At 36.5% G+C, this 11,167-nt stretch overlaps 1 long non-coding RNA gene across 1 annotated transcript; it reads right to left on the bottom strand.

Annotated features, from left to right (window-relative positions):
• Positions 1-4,562: 4,562 nt before the first annotated feature.
• LOC128623039 (uncharacterized) lies at positions 4,563-6,755 on the bottom strand. Its single transcript, XR_008388503.1, has 3 exons — positions 6,219-6,755; positions 6,041-6,134; positions 4,563-5,920 (listed from the first exon to the last, which is right to left on the bottom strand). It is a non-coding gene; the product is annotated as an uncharacterized LOC128623039 (long non-coding RNA).
• Positions 6,756-11,167: the final 4,412 nt, after the last annotated feature.

Here is an 11,167-nt window from a genome sequence, read left to right as displayed (position 1 = left end):
TATCTATCTATCTTACACAGTTCTTTACCAAGAGTAAAATAGAATCTAGTCACCAAACACTTCAACAATTGACGTTAGTAGATTTGATGCATTATGAAGCTCACCTCTAACAAGCCTAATGACTCTTGTTAGGTTAATCCTGTGATGAGTAATTAGCATTATGCTAAAGGTATCATACATTTGCTTAGGGAGTCGCAAAAAACCAAAAACTTTTATATACACAGTCTGTCGATACGGGTACGACGCAAATGGTGTGTGTGTGTGTGTGTGTATGTGTGTGTGTGTACAGACCACCATTGTAACACCAATAAAACAGCCATAAAAGTATATTTAGGAGTGTGTATATCATCGGCAAGCAAGATTTTCTGCCGGAGTGCTGATGTGTAAATGGTCATGAGCTCAGTTGGGTTTTTTTACGCAGCAGTACGAAGTGCCCCTGAAGTATGCACTAATAAGAAATAGTCTAGAAATAGTTATTCATGCTAAAGTGTAATAAAACTCATGGTCAGATTTTAGTACCTGGAAATACATTCATTAACATAGTGTGGTTCATTTGGGCCAGACGATGCAAAATCTCTGTCCACTTGGGAATAGGATTTTCAGAATAATGATGTGTATATATAACACTGCTGTAATGCAGACAGGAAACAGGGGTGTGTCAGGTGATATGTAGTGGAGTGTGTCCTGGTTGATTGGCTGTAAATCGTGTGTGTGTGTGTGTGTGTGTGTGTGTGTGTGTGTGTGTGAGTGAGTGCCTGTGTGTGTAAAAAAGGAACCATTAAGCCCATTTCACATTTTATCTTTCAAATATATACAGTGGGGGAAACAAGTATTGAACGCCTCAACATTTTTTTCAGTAAATATATTACCAATGAGGCATGAAATTTTCACCAGACATCAGTATTAACTCAAGAAATCTGGAAATATAAAGAATTCACAACGTTAAAGTCCATAAATGAAGTTATGAGTAATAAAGTGGAATGATACAGGAAAAAAAGTCTTGAACACGCTAACTGAAATTTATTTAATACTTAATGGAGAAGCATTTGTTTGTAATGACAGCGTCAAGACGCTTCCATGTACAGAAATTAATGGGCCGCAGTATTCAGGTGTGATTTTGGCCCATTCTTCTAAACATATTGTCTTTAAATCTTGTTCAATTGGATTCAAGTCAGGTGATTGACTGGGCCATTCTAACACTTTGATGATTTTTTTTCTCTGAAACCAATTGAGAGTTTCTCTTGCTGTATGCTTTGGATCATTGTCCTGCTGGAAGGTCCACCCACATCTCATCTTCAAAATCCTGGTGGATGGCAGAAGATTCTTCTCAAGAATCTCCCGGTTACAGGCTTCATTCATCATTCCTTCAATTATATGAAGTCTGTCAGTACCATGCGATGAAAAACAGCCCCACACCATGATGCTTCCACCTCCAAACTTCACTGTTGGTATAGAGTTTTAAGGGTGACGTGCAGTGCCATTTCTTCTCCAAACATGGTGTGTAGTATGACAGCCAAAAAGTTCAATTTTGCTCTCATCTGACCAGATTACACTCTCCCAGTATTTCATAGGCTTGTCGTAGCAAACTTTAAACAAGTTTTGACATGCCTTTTCTTTAGTAATGGAGTCTTGCGGGGTGAGCATGCATAGAGGCCATGGCGGTGGAGTGCATTGCCTATTGTTTTCTCTGTGACGATGGCACCTGCTGCCTCCAAGTGTTCAATTTTACTCTCGTCTGACCAGACTACACTTTCCCAGTATTTCATAGGCTTGTCCAAATGAGTTGTAGCAAACTTTAAACGGGCTTTGACATGCCTTTTCTTTAGTAATGGAGTCTTGCGGGGTGAGTGTGAGTAGTGGAGTGCATTGCCTATTGTTTTCTCTGTGACGATGGCACCTGCTGCCTCCAAGTGTTTCTGGAGCTCTTTCTGAGTGGTCCTTGGCTCTTGGGCTACCCTTCTGACTATTCTTCTGACTCCCTAGTCAGAAATTTTGCGAGGAGCTCCTGTGCGTGGCCGGTTTTTTTCCTTTTACCCATAATGAGATGTTTCTTGTGTGACACCTTGGTAACAAAAAGCCTTTTTATAGACCATCAATTTACTAACCCAGCTGATGTTAACTTGCACAGATAGGAGCTATAATTACTTATGGATATCAGCTGGTTCCTTGCCTTACCTCTTAGAGAACTGCTTTTTCTTTGCATGTTCAATACTTTTTTCCTGTGTCATTCCAGTTTATTATATATAACTTTATTTATGGACTTTAATGTTGTGAATTCTTTATGTTTGCGGATTTCTTGAGTTAATACTGATGAAAATTTCATGTGAATAGCCTCATTGGAAATATATTTACTGAAAAAAATGTTGATGCGTCCAATACTTATTTCCCCAACTGTGTGTGTATATATATATATATATATATATATATATATATATATATATATATATATATATTAAATTTAGCTTATAATTTGATGTGTAAAGGTAAAAATTGTATGATTGTCCTGAGGGTTATTTGAAGTGTGTGATGAAGTAAAGTGCACAGCATGCAAAGTAGTGCAGTGCGTAACATAGTGATACACAAAACACTGATGTGTAAAGTAATGATCTGAGTAATGTAAGTAAGTGTAATGTAGTGAAATTTATGTTTGTGAAGTGTGTATAGTCATAATGTGTGTGTAGTGAAATGTGTAAAGAACTATGTGGAAAAGTTAAGAGTATGTAAGTGTGTAAAATAGTGAATTGAAGTGTGTAAAGTCATGAATTGTGTAAAATAGTAAAGTATAAAGTTTTGAATTGCGAGGTGTAGTGAAGCATTTAAAAATGTTTACAATAGTGAATTGTGTAAAGAACTGTGTGAGATAGTTAAGAGTGTAGTGACACATGTAGTAAATTGTGTGCATTGCATAGCAATGTATGCTAAAGTGAAATTTGTAAGGCATCAAAGTGTGAATTAAAGTGTTTAAAGTAGTATAAAGTGTGTAAAAAAAATCTAAAGCATTTACAGTAGTAAGCTGTAAAAATAATGAAGTGTGTAAAATAGTGAGGTGTGAAAAATACTAAAGTGTCTAAAGTAGTGAAGTGTGTAAAAAGGTAAAGCATTTACATTACTAAACTGTGCAAATAGTGAAGTGTGTAGAGTAGTGAAGTGTGTAAAACAGTGAAGTATGTAAAATAATCATGTGTGAAAAATACTAGTGTCTAAAATAGTGAAGTGTGTAAAGTAGTGGTGTGTAAAATAGTGAATATATAAAAATCGTGATCTGTGTAAAGTAGTGAAGTGTGTAAAACAGTGAAGTATGTAAAATAGTGAAGTGTGAAAAATAGTAAAGTGTCTAAAGTTGTGAAGTGTGTAAAGTAGTGAAGCAAGTAGTAAATTGTGTGCATTGGGTAGCAATGTATGCAAAATTGAAATGTGTAAGGCATCAAAATGTGTAAAGTAGTAAAGTGTTTAAAGCAGTAAATTGTGAAAATAGTGGCGTATAAAATAGTGACGTGTGTAAAATAGTGAAGTGTGAAAAATACTACTCTTTGTAAAATAGTGAAGTATGTAAAGTAGTGACGTGTGTAAAAAAAAAAGCAAAGCATTTACAGTAGTAAACTTTTAAAACACTGAAGTGTGTAAAGTAATGATGTGTGTAATAAAGTAAAGCATTTACAGTAGAAAATTGTGAAAATAGTGAAGTGTGTAAAGGGATGGTGCATAAAATAGTGAAGTATGAAAAAAACTAAAGTGTTTACAGTAGTGAAGTGTGTAAAATATTGAAGTATGTCAATTAGTGAAGTGTAAAAAAGACTAGTGTCTAAATTAGTGAATGTATGTATAATAGTAAAGTATTTACAACAGTGAATTGTGTAAAATAGTGAGGTATGCAAAGTAGTCAAGTGTAAAAATGGGGTCTATAAAGTAGTAAATTGTATAAAGTTATGAATTGTGTAAAATAGTCAAGTGTATAAAGTAAGTAAGTGTGTAAAATATTAAAGTGTATAAAGCTGTTAATTTTCAGATATGGTGAAGTGTGTACATTAATGAATTATGTCACTTAAGTGTGTAAATTTGTGAAGTATGTAAAGTAGTGAAGTCTGGAAAATTGTGAAGTATGTAAAGTAGTGAAGTGTGTAAAGTAGTAAAGTGTTTAGTAAAATCGTAAAGTGTTCACAGTACTGTAGGGAGTGAGGTAGAACAATGAAGTGTAAAAGCGCGTAAAGTAGCGACCTGAATAACAGAATGAAGTTTAATGTGGTTAAGTAGCAAAGTGTATTGTGAATTTTGTAAAGTGCTGAGGCATGTACTGCTTTGAGATGTTTACAAGGTAGTGAAGTATGTAAAAGTGAAATGTGTGGTATACTGAAGTGTGTAAAGTAGTGAAGTATGCAAGTATGTAATGTTAAACGGAATAAATTAGCAAAATTATCTGTTTATCTCTTCTGTGTCGCATAAAAAAATGGGGGGATTAACTCTTTACTGCATGGTGTTTCCATATGGCAATAATTAATGTATCTCCATTTTTGATAGGCAATAATACAAAACTACTATTTCCCTATGTAACTGGAAAAGGGGGGCTTTAACTTTGACATTACAAAAAAATGCCATGTCAGATGCCATGGTGTTTGCATCTCCTTTTCTGCCATCACATGGCATGGTGAATGAAGGAGGTTCTCTTATATGTACTCTCTTATATTATGAACTGCTATTAAGACACCTTGAATATGGAAAATACTGGGTTATAGTTTCTGTTTGGGTATTAAGGGATTTCCATGTTGTAATGCTGGGATAAGGATCAATGCTTCTGGTAAACATGTTATTTAGGGAACTCCCAGCCTATACCTATAATGGAAGTATTCACTTAATTACCTTTTCTGATTAGCTGATCAACTGCCATCCTTTATTATAGCTGACACATGTATTTTTCATACCTTGGGTATGATTATTTTTGTGGTATGCCTGTGTGCTTGGCGTAACTGTCTTCCCCGTGCACAAGTAGAAACCGCCCACGCACTGCTGTTTATCTATGTGTATAAATACTCCTGTTCTGCACACATAAACTCGGATGTCTCTGTGAACAGCATGTGTCAGTGTGTGTTCTTTCAGACTCTCCAGGCCTGAACGCTCTGCGGTCAACCACACTTTCTCGCTCGTAGCACAGAACTAACAGTTAAAAGTAAAAAAGGCTGAAGGCTGACGGAGGACTGAAAGACATAACCTAAGATACTTTTTATCCAACAGTGAAGGTCACCATTGGAGGTCTCTCAAAATTGTATGAATTTTTCAATATTTAGGCAAAACTACTTAAAGGAAAATTTTGAAACACTATCTGAGATAAGTTAACATTTATGTTTTGTCATTTAAACAAGTTTATATATTCTGAGTATTCTGTTAAATGGCAACAACATACGATAATGGAACTCTGGTATGTGCATTCATGAATTGAAACAGGCTTACAGAGCTTTAAAAAAAAAAAAAAAAAAAACGGCTTTTCTAATAATATATTTAAATGTTTTCACATTCACAAGTAAGAAAAACTGTTGCAACTGCACCTTATGTTCTAAATGTAATGTTTCAAGAAAATGAATGAAGAATTAAAGAGAAAGAATTAAAAAGATACTTCACACAAAACATGTTTGGATCTAATTTTTGTATGTATTTTGAGTGAGTAAATCCGTCCACATACTTTTTTTTTTTTTATAACTGTAATTCTTTTCTAGAAGATATAGCTTTTACATGCTTACTAGGTGGCAAAAGAAAACTCTACAACTTATATTTAGAATTGTAATCTCATATATTTTGTGTTTTTTTAGACTAAATGATATTTTCCACCATTGCACACTGTTGCCATATGGCAACAATTTACCAACTAGTGCATGACGCCAGTCTCCAGACTTCATGGTGGTTTTAGGTATCCATCCTCATGACAATCCACCTGAAAACCAAATATTGTATATCTCAAATAACAACTTCTTTTGTGTCCTGCATTAATGTGAAAAAGTCACGTAATAAATATGAGTTTTAGGAATATTATTTGTTGTGAGTGTGTGTGTACCTGGTGTGATGAGAATTTGCTAAAGAGTTCCTTGTATCTTTCTTTCCACTTGTCTGCCTCTACCTGCAGATCCAACATGGCATCTACGTCCCATCTAGAAAGAAGGAGCTAATATTTAAAAAATATTCTCGCTCTTCACTCCTCAGTTCCAACGCATTTAAAGAATTGTTTGTGTTACCTGCTGCAATGCACAATTTTGGGTTGTGTATCTTCTCCACCAATCGTCTCAGATTTTGAGTTCTTTCTAAGATCAAACAATTCTTCCTGCAACCTGTTCACCTGCAGAACCAGGGCCTCCTTCTCATCATTCAGGCAGTCTTTAAACCTAGACGCACACACACACACACACACACACACACACAATATCCAAGAAAAAACAAAATGCCACTGGACTTGTATTTCCATTACCTACTGGTAACAGCAACACACAGACACACAGACACACACACATGCACACACTCACCTTTTGATGCAGCATATCCAGTTGCGTTGTTGTTCACACAACCACTCGACCTGCTCAGCCATCTCCCTGAGCTTGTCTACGCTGGCTGTGTTTTCGCACTGCAGTACCAACACTGTCTTCTGGTGGGTGCTGTTTTGCTCACTTAGCTCCTGCTGCAATGCATCATGGGCCTTCTGTAGCTCCTGCAGGTCATGAGACTTACTGACCAATCAGAATAAGATCAGACAGCACAGTAGGTGTATTCAGCGTAAATACCTGCTCACGTAAACGCACAAATAAATTCAACATGCATAGTCATTAACGTAAATGCACAGATTAACAAATCAAACATAAAATATAAAAATAAACACACTATTTAACTGTCTAATCAGAAACAAAAGTAATTTGATTGAAATTCAAGTGAGCTGCGTAAGTGTTGGTACCTCTCCAGCTCTTTCTGTAGATTTTTTGTATGCTTGGCATGGAGCTGGGCTTCTTGGTGGAGCTGCGCCTCCAGGCCCTCTGCCTTTTTGGTTGCGTGTTGGGCCTCCTGGTGGAGCTCGTCCACAAAGCCCATTAGCTGCTTCTCAGTGGACTGTAGGTATTGCAGCTCTGAGCTTATCGACTCCAAGTGAACACTCAACAGAGCCGCATCACTTGCACTCACAACATGCTAAACACACACACAGATAATTAATGCTATGCCTATATCTAAATCTAACCACAATAAGTACGAAATTATTAATTATTTAAAGCTTCAGTTTAAGTTTAAGATAAAACTTTACTTGTGGTTGCGGTTTATGCAAAAGGGATATACTTCGGTTTCAGAACTATATATAGTAGAACCTGTCAAGGTTTCAGCATGTGAATAATTTCCCCAGGCCATATATACACATATACACAATATATCAACACACATTCACACATTAACACAGACTATATCGTAAACACAATATATACTTTCCTTAACTAAACAAGCATATTAAAACAATACACACATTCATGAACATAATATGCACATTCCATTATAATACAGTATTGTTACACACACATGTAATAAAATAAAGTCTGCCATTTTATTACCATCATTCCTTTCTCAACATGTTACATAAAACAGAGGACAAAGGCAGGAATGTTCACTTCTAATTCACATGTAGCTATATTTTATGTTATTAAACACACCGACAATGAGATCTGGCTTTTTAAGGCTGCTGTAGATACAAAACTCAATCATACTGCCTACATTTATAGGGCAGAACAAGTCCAAACACAGCAGTGACGCTCTTCATATCTGTGGGACACATATCTGTCCCACGCATCAGTAAGGCTCAATGTTATCCTATTGAGATTTTTTAAAGACTTCTATACAGTTCTTGTAGCATATTGTGTTGCGTTATGAACATATTAGCATGCTGCAAGTGCCTGTAGAATTCAGTAAACATCCATCCATCCATCTTCTATACCGCTTATCCTTCCTTCAGGGTCACGGGGAAACCTGGAGCCTATCCCAGGGAGCATCAGGCACAATGCAGGGTACACCCTGGACAGGGTGCCAATCCATCACAGGGCACAATCACACACCCATTCATACACTGCAGACACTTTGGACATGCCAATCAGCCTACCATGCATGTCTTTGGACTGGGGGAGGAAACCGGTGTACCAGAGGAAACCCCCGCAGCACGGGGAGAACATGCAAACTCCGCACACACAGGGCCACGGTGGGAATCGAACCCCTGATCCTGGAGGTGTGAGGCGAACGTGCTAACCACTAAGCCACCGGAATTCAGTAAACACATTTTTAAAAAATAATAATTTGCAGTATTTCACTGACGTTACCTGTTGGTGTTGGAGTTTTCCGAGTAGCTCCTGGATGGTGTTTTCTTTCTGACAGAGCTGCAAACACACAGTTTCTAACTCTACCTGGAGGACCCGCACTCTCTCTCTAGATAACACACATTCTCTCTCCAACGCTGCTACACACACACACCACAAATACACAAAATCGTTACAGTATTACATACAGTATACACAAAATATAACTGAGGACATTAAAGAATCATACAGGACAATGAGGCATCAGTATGGAGTAAAAATTGTTGAGGGTCATGTGTCGAGTGATATGAGGGGGCTTTGGATTGAGAGTAAGAGAGAGACAAAGTCAGAGAGAGATATTGCCCTAGTGTATTTTAGTGGGTAAAAAATGTTTTTGGATGAAGAGATTTAGAGGTAGACTTATTTATCATGGAGGAGAGTTTTGGACTGAGAGAGAGAGAGAGAAAGAGAGAGAGAGAGAGAATACACTACAGTCCCCTCCAAAACGATTGGAATAGCGAGGCCAATTCATTTGTTTGTGTTATACAACAAAGGCATTTGGGTTTGAGATCAAAAGATAGATATGAGACAAGAATTTAGGATTTCAGCTTTTATTTCCTGGTATTTACATCTAGATGTGTTAAACAACATATGGCTTGCTTTTCTCCCATAGACAGCTCTCTGGTCTTCGTGTTGGCTTATCCTTTTTAACAACAAATGCACAGCTCAAACTGAAGGCTAAAACCAAAAGTAAATGTTCAGAGCTATTTATTGTTTAATTAATCAAGCTATCGGGACACACCTGTGTCACATGTGCCAGTATTTTTGCTCTGAAATTCTAAACTCTCGTCTCATATTCATCTTTTGATCTCAGACTGTCTTCAGTCTACAGCAAAAAACAATGAACTGGCCTTTCCATTCCCGTAGTTTCAGAAGGGACTGTATATGGCTAAAAGTTTGTGCACAACTGACCATAACGCTTATACGTGCTTGTTGAACATCCCATTCCAGATTTAGTCCTCCCTTTGCTGTTATAATAACCTCCACTCTTCTGCGAAGGCTTTCCACTAGCTTTTGGAGCATAGCTCTGGGGATTTGCTCAGCCACAAGATCACATATATGGGTGTGACAGCCCACAAACATTTGGCCATATAGTGTACATGTTAATTAGTACTAGACTGAGAGATAGACAGGCAGAGAGTGACATGCCAGTGTTATAAGAGAGCAATATTTGGGTTTGGTGAGTTTAGTTGGGTGAACAAGGACTGTTGAAGTTATATTTATTTCTAGATGAACTTTGACTGTTGAATTCATGAGCCTCATGAATTCTTTATAGATATCTATATAGATAAATAGTTAATTACAGAAGTGAACAGAACTGTGCTGTATCCTTAAAAAATGCCATTATGGAAAGGTGTAGTGGGGTGTATCAGTGGTAGAAGAAGGGTTAACATAATTGGCTGGTAAAGAGCGTCTGTTTGTTCTGTCAAAAGCATCAACCTCATGAATTTTTATGCAACAGCTTTCTGCCTTTAAGGGAGAACGAATGTTCACCACACACACACACACACACACACATACACACACACACACACACACACTGCAAAGCAGTTAAATACCACAACACAGATATCACATATTATTTATTGCTAATTGCTCCTTTTTTTGTGTTTAATTAGCATAGTGTTCTTGGTAGATCGGTTCCTTATTGTTTAACATATTATTCATGAAAGTTAGCTTCCAATTAGCAAACAGCCTCTAAAGTTGTTTAAACATATGGTTTTCTCTATCTTGTTTTATAGCATATTAAATTTGTTTCTTCTGTTTTTTTCTTTAGCACACTTCTTGTTGCATGTTAATTAGCATCTTCCTGAATTAGCATGAGTACCTAGAAGGTTTTTTTTCTTCTTCTTCTTTCTTTTCACTCCATACAGGATTTCACAGAACTTTTTTGTGTGTGTATGTTGCGGCCAAAAATGATTGATTTTGCTGTGGCTTTTTTTAAAGAAAAAACTTTACGATGCGACTTATGGAGTTTTTGTACTTTTTTGTTTGCGGAAAACTACATGAAATTGTTTTGCACAGTCTTTCGCAGTGATGTTTGTTGGTAAACGAGACCTTTTGGCTGTACTCATGTTCGACACACATGAATCGAAGAGTGTTTTAGCTGAATGCTCGTTCTGATGATGTCAGATGATGTGTCGTGGCCCAAACCTGCAGAAAATCTGTGGTAATTTTGAAAAATTGCAAGCTCTTCTAGATACTGCGGCGTTTGCTTGATTTTGCATTCATTTCTGCGATCGCAAAATCCTAGAGGGACTGTCTTTTGCATAAATTGTCTATTATTTTAATTATATAAACCCTACAGTGTTTATTGTTTAGCATTACATTCTCAGAAATAATAGTACCAAACTGTCCTTGTTGCTGGGGTGGTACCATCAAGGGTACGATTTTTGTACCTTACAATAAGGCTTTAAAGGTACATCAGTAATCCTTAAGGTTCACTTACTATATACCTTAAATTATTTTTAAGGTTAACTATATTCATGGGTTTTTTGTGTTTTTCAAAATATACAGTGTAGCTTTTGAAATGTATCACTTGTCATTTAGCATCCCATGAAGGCTAATTATTACTTATAAAGTTTTTTTTTTTTTTTTAGAATTTTATTATCATACAATAATGTTTAGTAATGATACTTGTGTTCCTGTCACTATGTTTCCCTATATTTAAACTGTGAGTGATTATCGATGGAATTAGCATTTAGTACATGATCACTAAAAGCTATTTAATGCCTATTATTACGCCTTCCATTCGTTTGGCCCCTAAACCCTGTGTGCTGCTCATCAATATAATGGTTATAGACTGATCA

This window comes from Ictalurus furcatus, chromosome 2 (assembly GCF_023375685.1).
Source record: "Ictalurus furcatus strain D&B chromosome 2, Billie_1.0, whole genome shotgun sequence".
Classification (NCBI taxonomy): Eukaryota; Metazoa; Chordata; class Actinopteri; order Siluriformes; family Ictaluridae; genus Ictalurus; species Ictalurus furcatus.
This window is presented reverse-complemented; position numbering and strand designations above follow the sequence as displayed.